Below are 13,983 nucleotides of genomic sequence, written 5' to 3'. Positions count from 1 at the left end.
TGGATATATACTGTTAAATGATCAGAACTGTAATATTTCTGACTGAGGCAAAACTTTCCAGATTCCAATCAAATTGAATCGGATCCTGTATCGAATCAAAAATGATTCTACAAATCAGTGACGATGCAGCCGTACTCAGCTCCCTAAGCATTTTCCCTTTCCAGTTCACAATCAATCCCACCCCTAGGTCAAAAATATGTATAGGACAATTGGCCTCATCTAATATTTTGTATGAACCTGTCCAGCTGTCCAGTGATTAAACGACAAGTAGATGGAGGCAGGACTTCACAGCAGGGGCATACTCCATAATGTGCTGTGCATTATCATATGTATATTATATATATTGCTCACTTATTGTATTTACCAACATAAAGGAGTTATGAGCAAAGAAAGGCCACACCATAGTGCATGTTTAAATAGGGAAAGTTTATTGATCAAAATGTATTACGCACATACGCATTACATTTTTTTCAGCCCCCCAATCGAGAAAACAAAACCAATTACATGTTCAAAGCAACGGAACGGTGGCCCAATATCGGAGAGAACTCCACTCTTGAGTGAGCAGTGATAATTGAGCAGTCCGTTTTATTTTGCAGATTCAAGCTGCTCTTCAAAATTTTCACCACCAGATGTCACCGGAGAGGACTGTGTTGAAAAGCTTCGAGTAATGAACCGTTTTTCAATACAAGCTTCAGTGCTTCGGAAAGCTTCATTTGGCCATCACTACTGCTCAGTTAAGCACTACTCACAAAGAGCCACACGCAGCAGGCTGTTCCACACCTAAGCCAGTAACACACTCTGACCCGCACAGAGGAAATCCACCAGAAACCTCTCCCTCCTCCTCCACACTGCTCTTCTCCAGCTTATATCACCCCTGAGGGTAATTGGTTGTAACGAGAGCAGATGAGCAGCAGGTGTGACCTAAAGGAGAAGGCAGGGGCAGAGAGAGACAAGGGGAGGGGCCAGAACGAAGGAGGAGGAGAGGGAGAAGACAACACCACGCCCACACACTCCCACAGCCTCCCAGGATGTAACAATCGGCTATGTACCACAGGCCTTCAAGCTGGCTGTAGTTAAACCTTTACTCAAAAAGCATCTCTAGACCCAGCAGTCTTAGCTAATTATAGGCCAATCTCCAACCTTCCTTTATATCAAACATCCTTGAAAGAGTAGTTGTCAAACAGCTAACAGATCATCTGCAGAGGTTTATTTGAAGAGTTTCAGTCAGGTTTCAGAGCTCATCACAGCACAGAAACAGCTTTAGTGAAGGTTACAAATGATCTTCTTATGGCCTCTGACAGTGGACTCATCTCTGTGCTTGTCCTGCTAGACCTTAGTGCAGCGTTCGATACTGTCGACCATAATATCCTATTAGAGCGATTAGAACATGCTGTAGGTATTACAGGTACTGTGCTGCAGTGGTTTGTATCATATCTATCTAATAGACTCCAGTTTGTGCATGTAAATGGAGAGTCCTCTTCACACACTGAGGTTAATTATGGAGTTCCACAGGGTTCAGTGCTAGGACCAATTCTGTTTACATTATACATGCTTCCCTTAGGCAGCATCATTAGAAGACATAGCATACATTTACACTGCTATGCAGATGACACCCAGCTCTATCTGTCCATGAAGCCAGATAACACACACCAATGAGTTAAACTGCAGGAATGTCTTAAAGACATAAAGACCTGGATGGCCGCTAACTTTCTGCTTCTTAATTCAGATCAAACTGAGGTTATTGTACTCGGCCCTGAAAAGCTTAGAAATATGGTATCTAAGCAGATTCTTACTCTGGATGGCATTACCTTGGCCTCCAGTAACACTGTGAGGAACCTTGGAGTCATTTTTGACCAGGACATGTCCTTCAATGCACATATTAAACAAATATGTAAGAGTGCTTTCTTCCATTTGTGCAACATCTCTAAAGTTAGAAATATCCTGTCTCAGAGTGACGCTGAAAAACTAGTTCATGCATTTATTACTTCCAGGCTGGACGACTGTAATTCATTATTATCAGGAAGTCCTAAAAACTCCCTGAAAAGCCTTCAGCAGTCAGTCAGATTGCCGCCCCTCCCTGAGCCTGGTTCTGGTGAACATGTGTTTCTGTTAAAAACGAGTGTTTCCTCCCCACTGTCACCAGTGTGCCTGCTCGTGGTCTGATTGTGTTTCCTCTGTAGGGTCTTTACGTACAATATTAACTGCCTGAGGTGACCGTTGTTGTGATTTGGTGCTAAGAAAAACTGAACTGAATCTGTGAAACCACTGCAGATCACTATAACACTAAACATTTCAGCCCTTTGGGGGGAGTTGTGCTTTTGTTGTGAAAATCTGTTCCTGCTCTTTTCCTCTGCAGGCATTACAACATGGTTTCCTGGATTTTGAAAGGTTCAGTGCAGAAGAATATGAACATTATGAGGTAACAGACTGCAGAGACTGTGCTACAGGTCGATATCAATGCAAACAGGACCAGGATACAGGAAGAAATAACTAACGTACGCTTGTTATTCATCCAGTTTATTTGCAGTGCTGTTAGTAACACAGTCAGGGCCAACCAAGAGCTCGTACGATGTCCAGGCCTGCCTTGGTGCACGCTGTACTTCCTCAGTTTCTCAGTTAGATTGATCCATAGCTCACCCGTCCAAGTGATAGACAGTCAGTGAAGTAAAGGTCAACAAAACTGATTTCCAATGAAAGGTAAAAGCCCGTACGTGTTCATTACTGCAGTGGTGGTATAATTAAGGTGTTCTGGATCCATGTTTTAACTGATATGTGGATAACCTCTATCACAGTCTTTCCTTTCTTTTTGTGCTTTTAGCGAGTTGAAAATGGAGATATGAACTGGATCGTTCCGGGCAAAGTTCTGGCGTTCAGTAGCCCTCATTCTCGTGGTGAGTCAGAATCTCTAAGCTAAAAGCTAAAAGCATGCCTCCAAACCAACACCAGTGCTCACGTTGCTGGGCTGACAGAAGGCCTGTGCAGCCCCTCAGTGCCTGCACGTCCTGAAGCAGCTGAGAAGAGCTAACCTTACCCTGCTGTCTTCTGACGGCGTGCATTGTTTCCTGCTTAGTGCTGTCGTGTTGTTACGGCTGGATTAGACGAGCCTGAACCCTGCAGTGGCTCGGGGTTTCCCATGATGCACTCATGCTTCTCCATCCCTCAGCTCTTTTTACTTTCTGTGTATTTACACCACTTTGCACGTAGTTATTATTCCCCTCTGGCTCTCGTCCATCTCTTGTCCTGTTGTCCTCCCCCCACCCCGACCACATGAGGCAGATTGCTCCCCCTCCCTCAGCCTGGTTCTTGTTAAAAGGGAGTTTTTCTTTCCCGCTGTCAGCAGGTGCTTGGGGCCGTCCGATCGTTGGGTTTTCTCTGTATTTAACGTCTTTACCTTACAACATAAATCAGCTGACACTACGTCATTGAATCTTATTTTACGTTCGCATTAAAAACAGACGCTCGCTGATTGAAACGTATGACGTAACTCAGCTGTTGTTGACTCTGTCTCCAGGTTATCCCCTCCACACACCCGAGGCATACTTCTCATACTTTTGCCAAAATGACATAACGACCGTGGTTCGTCTGAACAGGACGTTGTATGATGGCAGGCGGTTTGAGGATGCAGGATTTGAGCACCACGACCTCTTCTTCCTTGATGGGACCACGCCCTCTGACCTCATCGTCAGACGCTTTCTGCATGTGTGTGAAAGTACAGACGGGGCAGTGGCGGTGCACTGTAAAGGTAGGACTGCAAGTCTTTATGTTTAATTGATGTCATTTATTTCTTTTATCTTAACTTTGTCTCTTTAAACACTCCATCCATTTACAGCTGGATTAGGCCGCACGGGCACTCTGATTGGCTGCTACCTGATGAAGCACTTCCGGTTTACTGCAGCCGAGGCGATTGCTTGGATCAGAGTCTGCAGACCTGGATCTATCATCGGTCCACAGCAAAACTTCTTAGAAGAGTGAGTTTGTGCCTCAGCTGTGACCGCTCAAACCAAACGGCCCACTTTCCGTGACTCCAAAGGTCTCGGTCGGAGACAATCATTAAGCTGTAGTCCGTTCATGAAAGTACAGGAGTAATGCTGTGCACACAGACACGTCTGCAACACTTCATTAGGATAATGTCACAAAACACAAGCAGACGGCAGCTTCACCTCCAAGGTGCACGGAGAAGACAAAGATCTGACGAGGTGAAGACTCCAGTCACAGAGTATCAGGGAACCATAACGTGTTAGTGGCCTTCATCAGGGTCATTGCGTTTGTGAAGGTGTGATTGGTCCACTTGGATCTTTTTCTGTTTCCAGTCTTTTTTATTTAAACACAAGCTGTTTGACATTTTGCAATGACCCAAAAGGCGTTGGCCACTGAGTACAGCTGTTCTCTAATACTTCGAGTGTCGCTGGAGTCTTCACACAAAGCACAAGTAGATCAGGAAGGGTTTGAGGGGTCACCTTGGCCTTCAACGTCGGCAGATCTCAGTCTCATCGAGCATCTGTGAGATGTGCTGGACAAACAAGGCCCGTCTGTCCTTAGGCTGTGGCATCTATTGCTGTTAGCACACAGGATGTTTCTCCATGCTGAGGTCATGGTTGGAGCATGCTGGAAATGTTAGAAGAGAAGCAAAAGGTGGAGGTCAGGGTGGGGCATTCCCCAGGGTGCCCATGTGCAGCTGGTGGTGACTGCAGCAGTGGGAAACTGGTGGATGATGAATCGAATCGAATTAAAAGAAGCCTGAAACTGTGATACTGCTGCAGACTGCAGTCACAGTGTGCAGCTGGTTTCTCTCCTCAGCTCTGGACGCACACTTCCTCCTTACGCCACAGTAGCGCTCTGTTGCTAATGGCTACTAGCTTTGTGTGTCTACTTACACGCTAAACCAGGATGTTGAATGTTGTACCTGCTAAACGTGATATCACAGTCAGTTTGTGGCGTGTGTTTGATGTTTGTGTGCAGGAAGCAGCACAGTTTGTGGGTTCAGGGTGACGTGCATCGGTCTAAACAGAAGCTGGTCCAACAGAGACTGAGTCGGCAGCAGCAGCTGCAGCAGCAGCAGCAGCTGCAGCTGCAGCTGCACCGCTCTGACTCTGTGCAGGGAGGCAAACAGGAGGCAGTGTCCTCGCTGCTTTCCAGCATGGATGACCTGTCAATCAACACCGTGCTCTGCAAGTCATATAGCTTGGATGAGGTCAGCGGTGTGACTTCATAGCACCTTTTCTTAATGGTTACTGCAGAATTCAAACAGGCTACTGAGTTCCGATCACAATGTTGTGTTTTCATGCTGCTAATTGTGTCTGTGCAGAATAACTGCAAAGAAGTCAGTCTGACACAGGGAGACGAACTGAGAGCACTGAAGGGAAAACGCCCACCGAGATCAGCGTCATCCTGCTCAAGGTACCAACATCTGTAATGTAATTAATGATAGATGGTTATTGTGGTCAGTGCAAGAGACACGTAGAGAATTAGCTCAAACGCTGGAAACAAAGTTTCTATTAACAAGGAGAGATAATAGACACCAATATGTTTTTGTGGATGTCAGAAAGTACGTAAGTGACTGTTGTCGAATGCTACAAAGAACGCACGCTTTGTTTGCACGCTGTCTAACAGGCAGACCGGACTGCATGAAATCCTGCTGTGTTCTCATCTGTGCAGCGTGAATGTTGTGTGTAACCTGCTCGAGCTCATGTGTCCTTCTTTGTTCTTCGGTTAAACTGAAACCTAAATGCAACAGGAGAAGTTGTTGTCTTTTGGCGACTTTAGTTATGAGTGAGATTAAGGTTCTGGAGGTTGTCAGAGTATTCCTTCTACTGCCTGACGGTGTCCTCAGCTGGAGCCAGCAGGCCTCCATCTTTACTGTACACCGTGTTGGTGGAGCACCACTTCCCCTCCTGACGCTTTGCCAGAATCGCTCCTCCTACGCCCAAGTTTTTGCTGCAGCCGCGGCCTGAGCTGCGTTTCGATTGGCCTGCCCGCTGCCTCTGCTCTCCATCCTTGGCTGCAGCCAGACACACAATCAGTAGATAATACCTCTGCTCACTACAGTTTTTGTTTGGGTCCCTGAATCCACGGCACAAATATAGCAGATATATAAGAAGCTGCCATAGTTCAAGAAACATCTTATAAAAAGTAAATAGTTACAAATCGGGGATATGAGAGCTGCGGCAAAAAGAAACCAAAGGACGACCACGAACCAAACTCACGACGTGCCTCCGGCTTCTCCTGTAAACTAACATCACCAAACTGCTAACCTGACACAACCAAGAGCTGGGCTTCCACGGAGGTTAAATCAGGTACCTCCCACACGTCGAAGCGTGTTTGTATCTCGTCTCTTGTACAGAGTGTGAGTGCAGATGTTGATTCCTGCAGTGAGCGTAGAAATCAGAAGGATTTTTGGAGAAGTTGTTCGTTGTGCTTGTTTCTGTGAAGGATCAAGTTTTATTTGCTCTTGGATCACACACACACACAAATATGAGGTGTTCTTGTTTTCTGTGTCAGGTTAAACCTGTCCAAGACTTCACACCGCTCCATCCTCCCTCCCCCGAAGCCCTCCAAAGTCCACCTCACCCCTCCTCTACCACCACTGCTCCGCAGATCAGGAGGTTGGTGTCTGTGCTTTTGTCCTTACTAGAAGCACATTATAATAAAACCAATGTAAAATGTGATGTGCTGATGTCTCCACAGTCCCTTCAGCCTCACGTTGTTCAGCACCAGGCCAGCACTGATTCACTGACTTCACACTTGGGACGTTCTGGTCATGAATCAGCCCAGCTGATGATGGACTCGCTGGAGACTGCATCAGCTCTCTTGCACGTTTAACCCTAGAACACTATCGCTATAAATAGTAACACAATCGCTAATGCCGGGTGATTTTTACCCGATATAATATAACCAATAAAAAGTAATCAAATATATCAAAATATGACAACACATGACAAATTAGAGTGGTCTTCTTTTACTTTCAACTGTGCCATGTCTAACAAAATGAAAGAAAAACCCTCCTAAAACAAAAGAATGACTCTGGAAAGCTGGTCTTTGGTCCACCCATTCCTGGGACATTTGAGACTTCCCTGGTGAAGGCACAGGCTCCTCGACACGCAAACAGCTGCAGGAGAGAGAAATCATGTAAATGTATTTGCTCGGGTGTAAATCACCCAGCGATAGCGTTCTCGGGTTAATAGGCTGTAAATGCTTTTTTAGCCCCAATAACTACTTTTCGTTTCGACAGAGCCAACAGTTTGTCACCACTTTAACTGGTCACGTGGCCCATTCTGTGATAACAGGGCCGACACCATAAATCATCACGTCTCTTGGGTATAGCAGGCAGGTAACTGTGAAAAACTGCGGCTGCATATTGCAGATATAACATCTGCTGGATGCTGAATGCCCCGCTGTCACAATCATTTTGCTGGAAGCAAAGGACACGTGCAGGTGCAAACACCAAACAACGCTTACAGGGGAGGTCGTGGCCCGAGGACTGAGTCAGACCATCGCCAAGAGCAGTCTGGGTGCTTCTGATAAACGGCTGCTGCCATTTGTCCATCCGAAGTTCAGAACCACAGGATGTAGACGGCCTGAAGCAACGTCTTGGTTGCGGAAACACAGACCTTTAGAAGTCGTACCAAAATCCACGCCTTAAACTTTGGCAGATCACATGATGGACCTAGCTTATTTGGCACGTTGTTGTAATGTTGTCTCCTCGTTTTCAGTACTTTAGTAACCAGGTTGGGTCAGAGAACCATAGCAAACCACATCTTTTGTAAGAGATTGGTGCACATTGTTCAAGAATTAACAACTGGACGCAAAATTGTCTTGCAAGACCAAGAGTGACACACTGCTTCTGCTACAGATGTTATTTATATTCTCCCAGATTTCATCGATAAAGTATGACAAACTTATATTTGTTGGTCTGTTAATGTTCTAATGATGCAGAGCGAGGGACACAAAGCCACGACGTGCTTATAATGCACTGTGAAAGCCTCTGAGCACACATGCTGGCAATGAAAGAGGAAATCAGTAAAATGAAGACAGAGATTCTGATGTTTCACGTCAGACTGAACACGGCACGCACACTTTATTTCACAGGTCATTCACATTCATGCACTGGATTTGTCAACAGGACTTTATCATACATAAAGCAAACTCACTATGTTCAGCTTTGCACTATTTCTTTCTTGCAGTAAAATTCTTAACATGCAAATGATGTTCAGCTTTGAGCGTGTTGTTGCTGTCATGCTTTCCTGTATCTGACTGTGTGACAGCAGCTCAGATGTGCTGTCTGATTGGTAGTTTACTCCAAAGGAGGGAAACCAGCTAATGCTAGTGTGAAGTGCTAAAATCAACAATAAAGTCCAAGTAATGACGAGATAATGACTCATGCTTCTCTTTGTTATCATCACACTGTCATTGTGTCATAACCTTCACTGAAAGTCACCTGACACTGCTGTGGGACGCTGTGGGACGCTGTGGGACGCTGTGGGACGCCGTGGGACGCTGTGGGATGCTGTGGGACGCTGTGGGACGCTGTGGGACGCTGTGGGACGCTGTGGGATGCTGTGGGATGCTGTGGGACGCTGTGGGATACTGTGGGACGCTGTGGGATGCTGTGGGATGCTGTGGGACGCTGTGGGATACTGTGGGACGCTGTGGGATACTGTGGGACGCTGTGGGATGCTGTGGGATGCTGTGGGACGCTGTGGGATGCTGTGGGATGCTGTGGGACGCTGTGGGACGCTGTGGGACGCTGTGGGATACTGTGGGATGCTGTGGGATGCTGTGGGACGCTGTGGGACGCTGTGGGACGCTGTGGGATACTGTGGGATACTGTGGGATGCCGTGGGATGCTAAGACTGTGGATTCCATGTCCTTGGTATCATTTGGGGAATTTAATGACCAAAACATCAGAAATAACTGAGGCGACTCTATAAGGGAATCCCCTCTGTTGACACTGTACTGAGTCAAAAGTATAAGGAACTGAGCTACATGGATTACCTGCACATACACTGACCTACGTATATGAAACAGTACTGTACCATATATGTATAACAGGGCCTCTTAAACTAAAATCCTGGCTGTATCCTTACTGTAGTTAAGTTAAATACGTCCTCTATAGTCTCCAAATCATTGTCTGGTTGGGACACTTATATTTGTTGGTCTGTTAATGTTCTAATGATGCAGAGCAGGGGACACACACATATATATATATATATATATACACACATATATATATTTATATATATATATGTATATATATGAGTATATATGAGTATGCATTTGAAGTACACTTCAAATTGGGACAGCCGTCGTCGCGTGGCGGTGACGTAATCGCACTTAAAATGTGTACTTCAAGCGTGCAGACCCTGAATTGGGACACAGCCTCAGTGTTTCAGTCATAAAAACACTTCCTGTCTCCGCGGGGGCCCATCACGTATAGGTGTAACGGAGAAACAGCCAATCAAATCGCAGCTTTTCAGGCATTGGAAAAAAAAAGATTGTTTTTTACACTGAACTGTCTGAGCGCGGGTTCGAGTCCTGGTTGGGACAAAGGTTGTGTTACATTATCAAAAGTTAAACACCATTTTCAATCTACTTATTGTGGATAACATTTATTTTTTAATTTTTAGTTCATTATCATTTTATTTATATTATATAGTGTTATGGCCTGTGGAGCAATTTTTCTGCACCTATACTGTCACAAAGTGCATAACTCAGACTAAACTGTATCATCACAGTCTTGAGATGATACATAGCAGACATATTAGAGATGGACCGATCCGATATTACGTATCGGTATCGGTCCGATACTGACCTAAATTACTGGATCGGATATCGGAGAAAAATAAAAAATGTAATCCGATCCATTAAATATCACGAAAGCACCTCACAAAACTTGCAACACACCGTAACTCACCTCAGGTTAACACGTCGGAGCAGTATGCATCACGTGATAGAGCGGCTGTGGCATGCGGGACCTGTAGGTGGTCTGGATAGCATTTGGAGCTTCGCTAGCAACCCGGCATTTCATCTCCGACAAAGTTATCCCGAGAGAAGTAAAGCAAGTGTGTAAGTCCATCTCTGAATGTTTGTAAAGCATTCCTGCGTTAAGCTTAACAAGCGATATATGGAGCGACTGCCTCTTCTTGCTGCTACTTCAATCATGAAACTGCTTAACGATCAGCTGATCGAGTCCGTGTCTCTAGTTTGCTTTTGGCCCACTTTGCACCAGAAAGAGGAAACCAGCGGCTGAACAACAGCAGCACGTTTAAGCTTGATCAGCTGTTGTTAGAATTTATTTAATATTACTTTCTACACCAGGATCTTTTTCTACATAGCTGACGGCTGGTAACTGTGCAGGGGCGGATCTAGCAAAGTTTAGCCAGGGGGGCCGATAGGGCATTAACAGGGAAAAGGGGGCACAAAGACATACTTTTCTTTCTTATTCTCATTTAAAATGTCTAGCTTTTAATAAATAATTATCTGACACCCAAAGTTTTAATTTGATGTAAAATGAATAGAAGTCCATTACTGTATATAGTAACTATTAAGTCTAATATATATACCCTAGTAAGCTATAGTACTTTTTCCTTTGGGAAGGTACCATCTGTGCAGTCTGCAATTTTGTTGAAGAAAGATGTTGAATCTATTTAATATTTCTTGAAAAATAATTGATTTCTGTGCATTTTTTTTTCACACTGCATCAAATTAAGGTTGATTACGTCGATTAAGCATCATGAGGTGGAGCGTGAGGGGTGGTTCCCTATTTTTTATTTATTTATTTTTGTTGTTGCTGGGAGTTGGAACCCTATTAGTTAGGTTGCTTAATATTTATGCTAAGTACTCTTTAAAATACCAGAATAGGGAGGATGGTGTAGGTTTAAGTTTATTAGATTGATCAGTATTGCTGAACTATGAAATATTTTTTTTGCATACAGGTATAACAGAATAGCTTTAGTGTAGTTGTTGTTTTAAACTTGAGTATGAACTTATACAAAATGCAGCAAGATATTTAAAAAACAGTTTTGTTGATTAAAAAACACCATATCGGATTCATATCGGTATCGGCAGATATCCAAATTTATGATATCGGTATCGGTATCGGACATAAAAAAGTGGTATCGTGCCATCTCTAAGACATATAGTCTACAATTATGGAGACATCCAACTTTTAATACAAAGACTAAAGCTAAAACTATAATACAGATACATTCTGATGACATAGAACATGAAGCTTATACATAATTTCAATAAGGCATGTCTGTGATAAATCATCTGTCTGCTTCCTGGTGGCTGTTAGTTTATGTCTATTCATTTTCCAGCACAAACTCAGTACTGACATCGTTGCTTTATTCCAGTCATGCTCTTGCCAGCCTCCACTCTGCATGCTTTAAATCGGTTGCTCTTCTGCATTTCAGATCTGCAGCCATGCAGCCCGCCTCCTCTCCTTTCTCCTCCTCACCGTGGTCACTCAGAGCCCTGTCCCAGCCTCCATCTTCATCTTCATTACTATCAGCATGTTGACTCTGGGGTGGTGGTTGTGCAACATCCTGTCACTGCTGGGATTCTTTCTGCTATGATGGCTCATAACTGCCAAACAGTTACATTTATTTCTGTATCTCAATAAATCATGTTGAGTTTTTCCACGTGATCTCTCCTTATTGAATTACTTTTGTAGATAAGCTTCAAGCTAGCAAGCAACAATACCTACATCAAATATATTATCACCAGAAGTGAGAAAGTGTCTGCAGCTCCAGCTGTGCTGCATGTATTAAAGATAACGTCAGACATTGTGTGGGGGTCATGTCTGACACAGGCTGTACAGTCACACAGATAAAAGACAGCAGTCATGTTTCTAATAATATAAATGAAAACAGAAAGATTATGAAGATAAAAGCTGTGAGACTGCTCTAGGATGACTTGTTATCATTACATGAAGTGATTTAGAAATAATATGTAAGCTTTCAGGGCAGCGCTCACAACTTATTTAAACTGATTACCTGATGGGGAGCACACACAGATATAGAAACATATAGGTGAACTCTAAGAAGAAAACTGTGTTGATATTTTTGCAGAAAACTATTTATTTACACTTTTATATTTACAATCAGTTTATATTTATAGAAACAAAAGAAACATTCACAACTAGAACAAAACTGTCTTATATACAAAATCAACTGTTTCTCCCTTATTTACTGTTTTCTTCCACCATACAGCCAGCATACAACCATGCTATTAGAGGAACATCACTGGAACGTGGCCAGAACACACAAAAACAAGAACAAGACAATATATAAAAGTTCAAGTTCAGGCTCAGCTTTGCAGAGAAAACAATTGTACTCCAGTTCTGAAACCTTTCATTTGAAAACCTGTTTGCTCCTGAAGATCCTCTGGGTGTGGACCCTGCTGCTGCTGCCACAGTGACTAGTTATGCAGAGACAGAGGCATATGAGACAGAAACAGACTTAGCCATTATCACGTCTGACATGTAGTAATAACGCAGTACTTACAGCTCTGCATGTGTACTTTTACAGGTGAGATGCTCGGCATTGTGTCCTCCAGGTTTTCATCCTCATCCATCCCTGTGATGGAGGCAACAATTAGACAAATATGTACTGAATTTATATTTCATGTCAACAATGTTATTAAAATATTATTAAAACAACTTACCAAGAGGTTGTTTAGTTGGGGCGTTTGTAGTAGCAGGCGCAGACTGCTACTTCTTCCGCAGGCACTGCTGCAGCTCATGCAGCCGTGTTCCTTGACTGCAGCTCTTCCTCATGATAAGGTCTGCATAGCCGTCACCTCTGCCGTCCCAAATCTCCTTCCAGGTGCTCTTGGCTCGTGAGCCAAAGCCAACCAGCTGATCATCCTCAGAGGCTTCTGCAGCAACACTTACTCTGCTGGTCTCGTAGCTCAGAAGAGTTTTTATCTCTGCAAAGCTGAGGGCTTACTGTACAAATGAATGCAAGCTCTCCTTGCCATGCCCTTCTTCCACAGAGGTCCCTGCAGCCTCTTGCTTCTGGAGATCTTTGATCAGGTACATGGTGTCCCCGACATCATTCTCCAGAAGCCACCGGAAAGATTTCCCTTTATATTTTCCAAACTGCAGGATGTACTCTCCCTGCACTTCCTTCATGTCAGAGGCATCCCCTCCTCTCTGATAGATGACAGTCAGAGCATCGTCCTCCCTCACAGGTGCAGACTTGTCCTGAAGCTTGGGGTCATTTTTAATCCTTCGAGCTTCTTTTGACGAGTCCTGGAGAAGGTATCCAAGTGGCCCCTTGTGGAACGCCACAGAGATTTTCCCTGGATATGGCGCAACTTTCTTCTGCATCTTGACATGCAGTGAAAAAAGAAACAATTATATTAAACAAAATTGATTCCAAACACAAACAAAGACATTCCAGGTTATAATCTTGCTGCTGGGTTTAGACAGCAGGATGCAGGAGAACAATAACGAGACACAATTTGAAAGAACATTGACAACATTTGTGATAAAAGTGTTTTTTACTCCAGGTATAACAAACTGTTCTGTCTGTAAATAAAAACCTTTCATGGTTGAATGATTATTGGCATATCTGCAAAATTTGTGGTAACTGCTTAGTAGTCATGGCACATAAGAATTGCTGGTAGATTCCCGCGCGGGAGCCTGGGATTGTTTAGCTAAACGGCCTAAACCGTTTCTCTATGGTAGTGCTAAACTACGGTGGCCCCTAGAGACAAAGCACGTACAAACTCAAAAACACATGCAAACTCAAAAACACATGCAAATTCAAAAACACAACGGAAGTGCTCCAGGACGCTAGGGGCAGTGTTGAGCTCTATTTGCAAAATAAACGGCAAGTTTGTCTGTATGGGACGGTCTAGTCTCCGTCGCGCTTCCCAGGTTGCCTAGCAACCATGATACTAACCGCTGGAAACGTGTCATACAACTTTATTTGACAGAAATGAAGGAGAACATATTTTGTTCATTTGTTTGTTTGTTTC

General features: G+C 44.0%; 2 pseudogenes; one reads left to right on the top strand and one right to left on the bottom strand.

The window, feature by feature from the left end:
* The first annotated feature begins 1,897 nt into the window (after positions 1–1,897).
* On the top strand, positions 1,898–8,370 carry LOC147309257 (dual specificity protein phosphatase CDC14AB-like; annotated as a pseudogene).
* Positions 8,371–12,173: 3,803 nt separating this feature from the next.
* Positions 12,174–13,661, bottom strand: LOC147309256 (uncharacterized; annotated as a pseudogene).
* Positions 13,662–13,983: the final 322 nt, after the last annotated feature.

The sequence above is a fragment of the Aulonocara sp. 'chitande type north' Nkhata Bay genome, linkage group LG18 (assembly GCF_057382095.1).
Source record: "Aulonocara sp. 'chitande type north' Nkhata Bay isolate Kocher_YH1m ecotype deep benthic linkage group LG18, A_spYH_male_GT1.1, whole genome shotgun sequence".
Lineage (NCBI taxonomy): Eukaryota > Metazoa > Chordata > Actinopteri > Cichliformes > Cichlidae > Aulonocara > Aulonocara sp. 'chitande type north' Nkhata Bay.
Note: the sequence above shows the minus strand (reverse complement) of the source record. Positions and strands in the feature narration are given on the sequence as shown.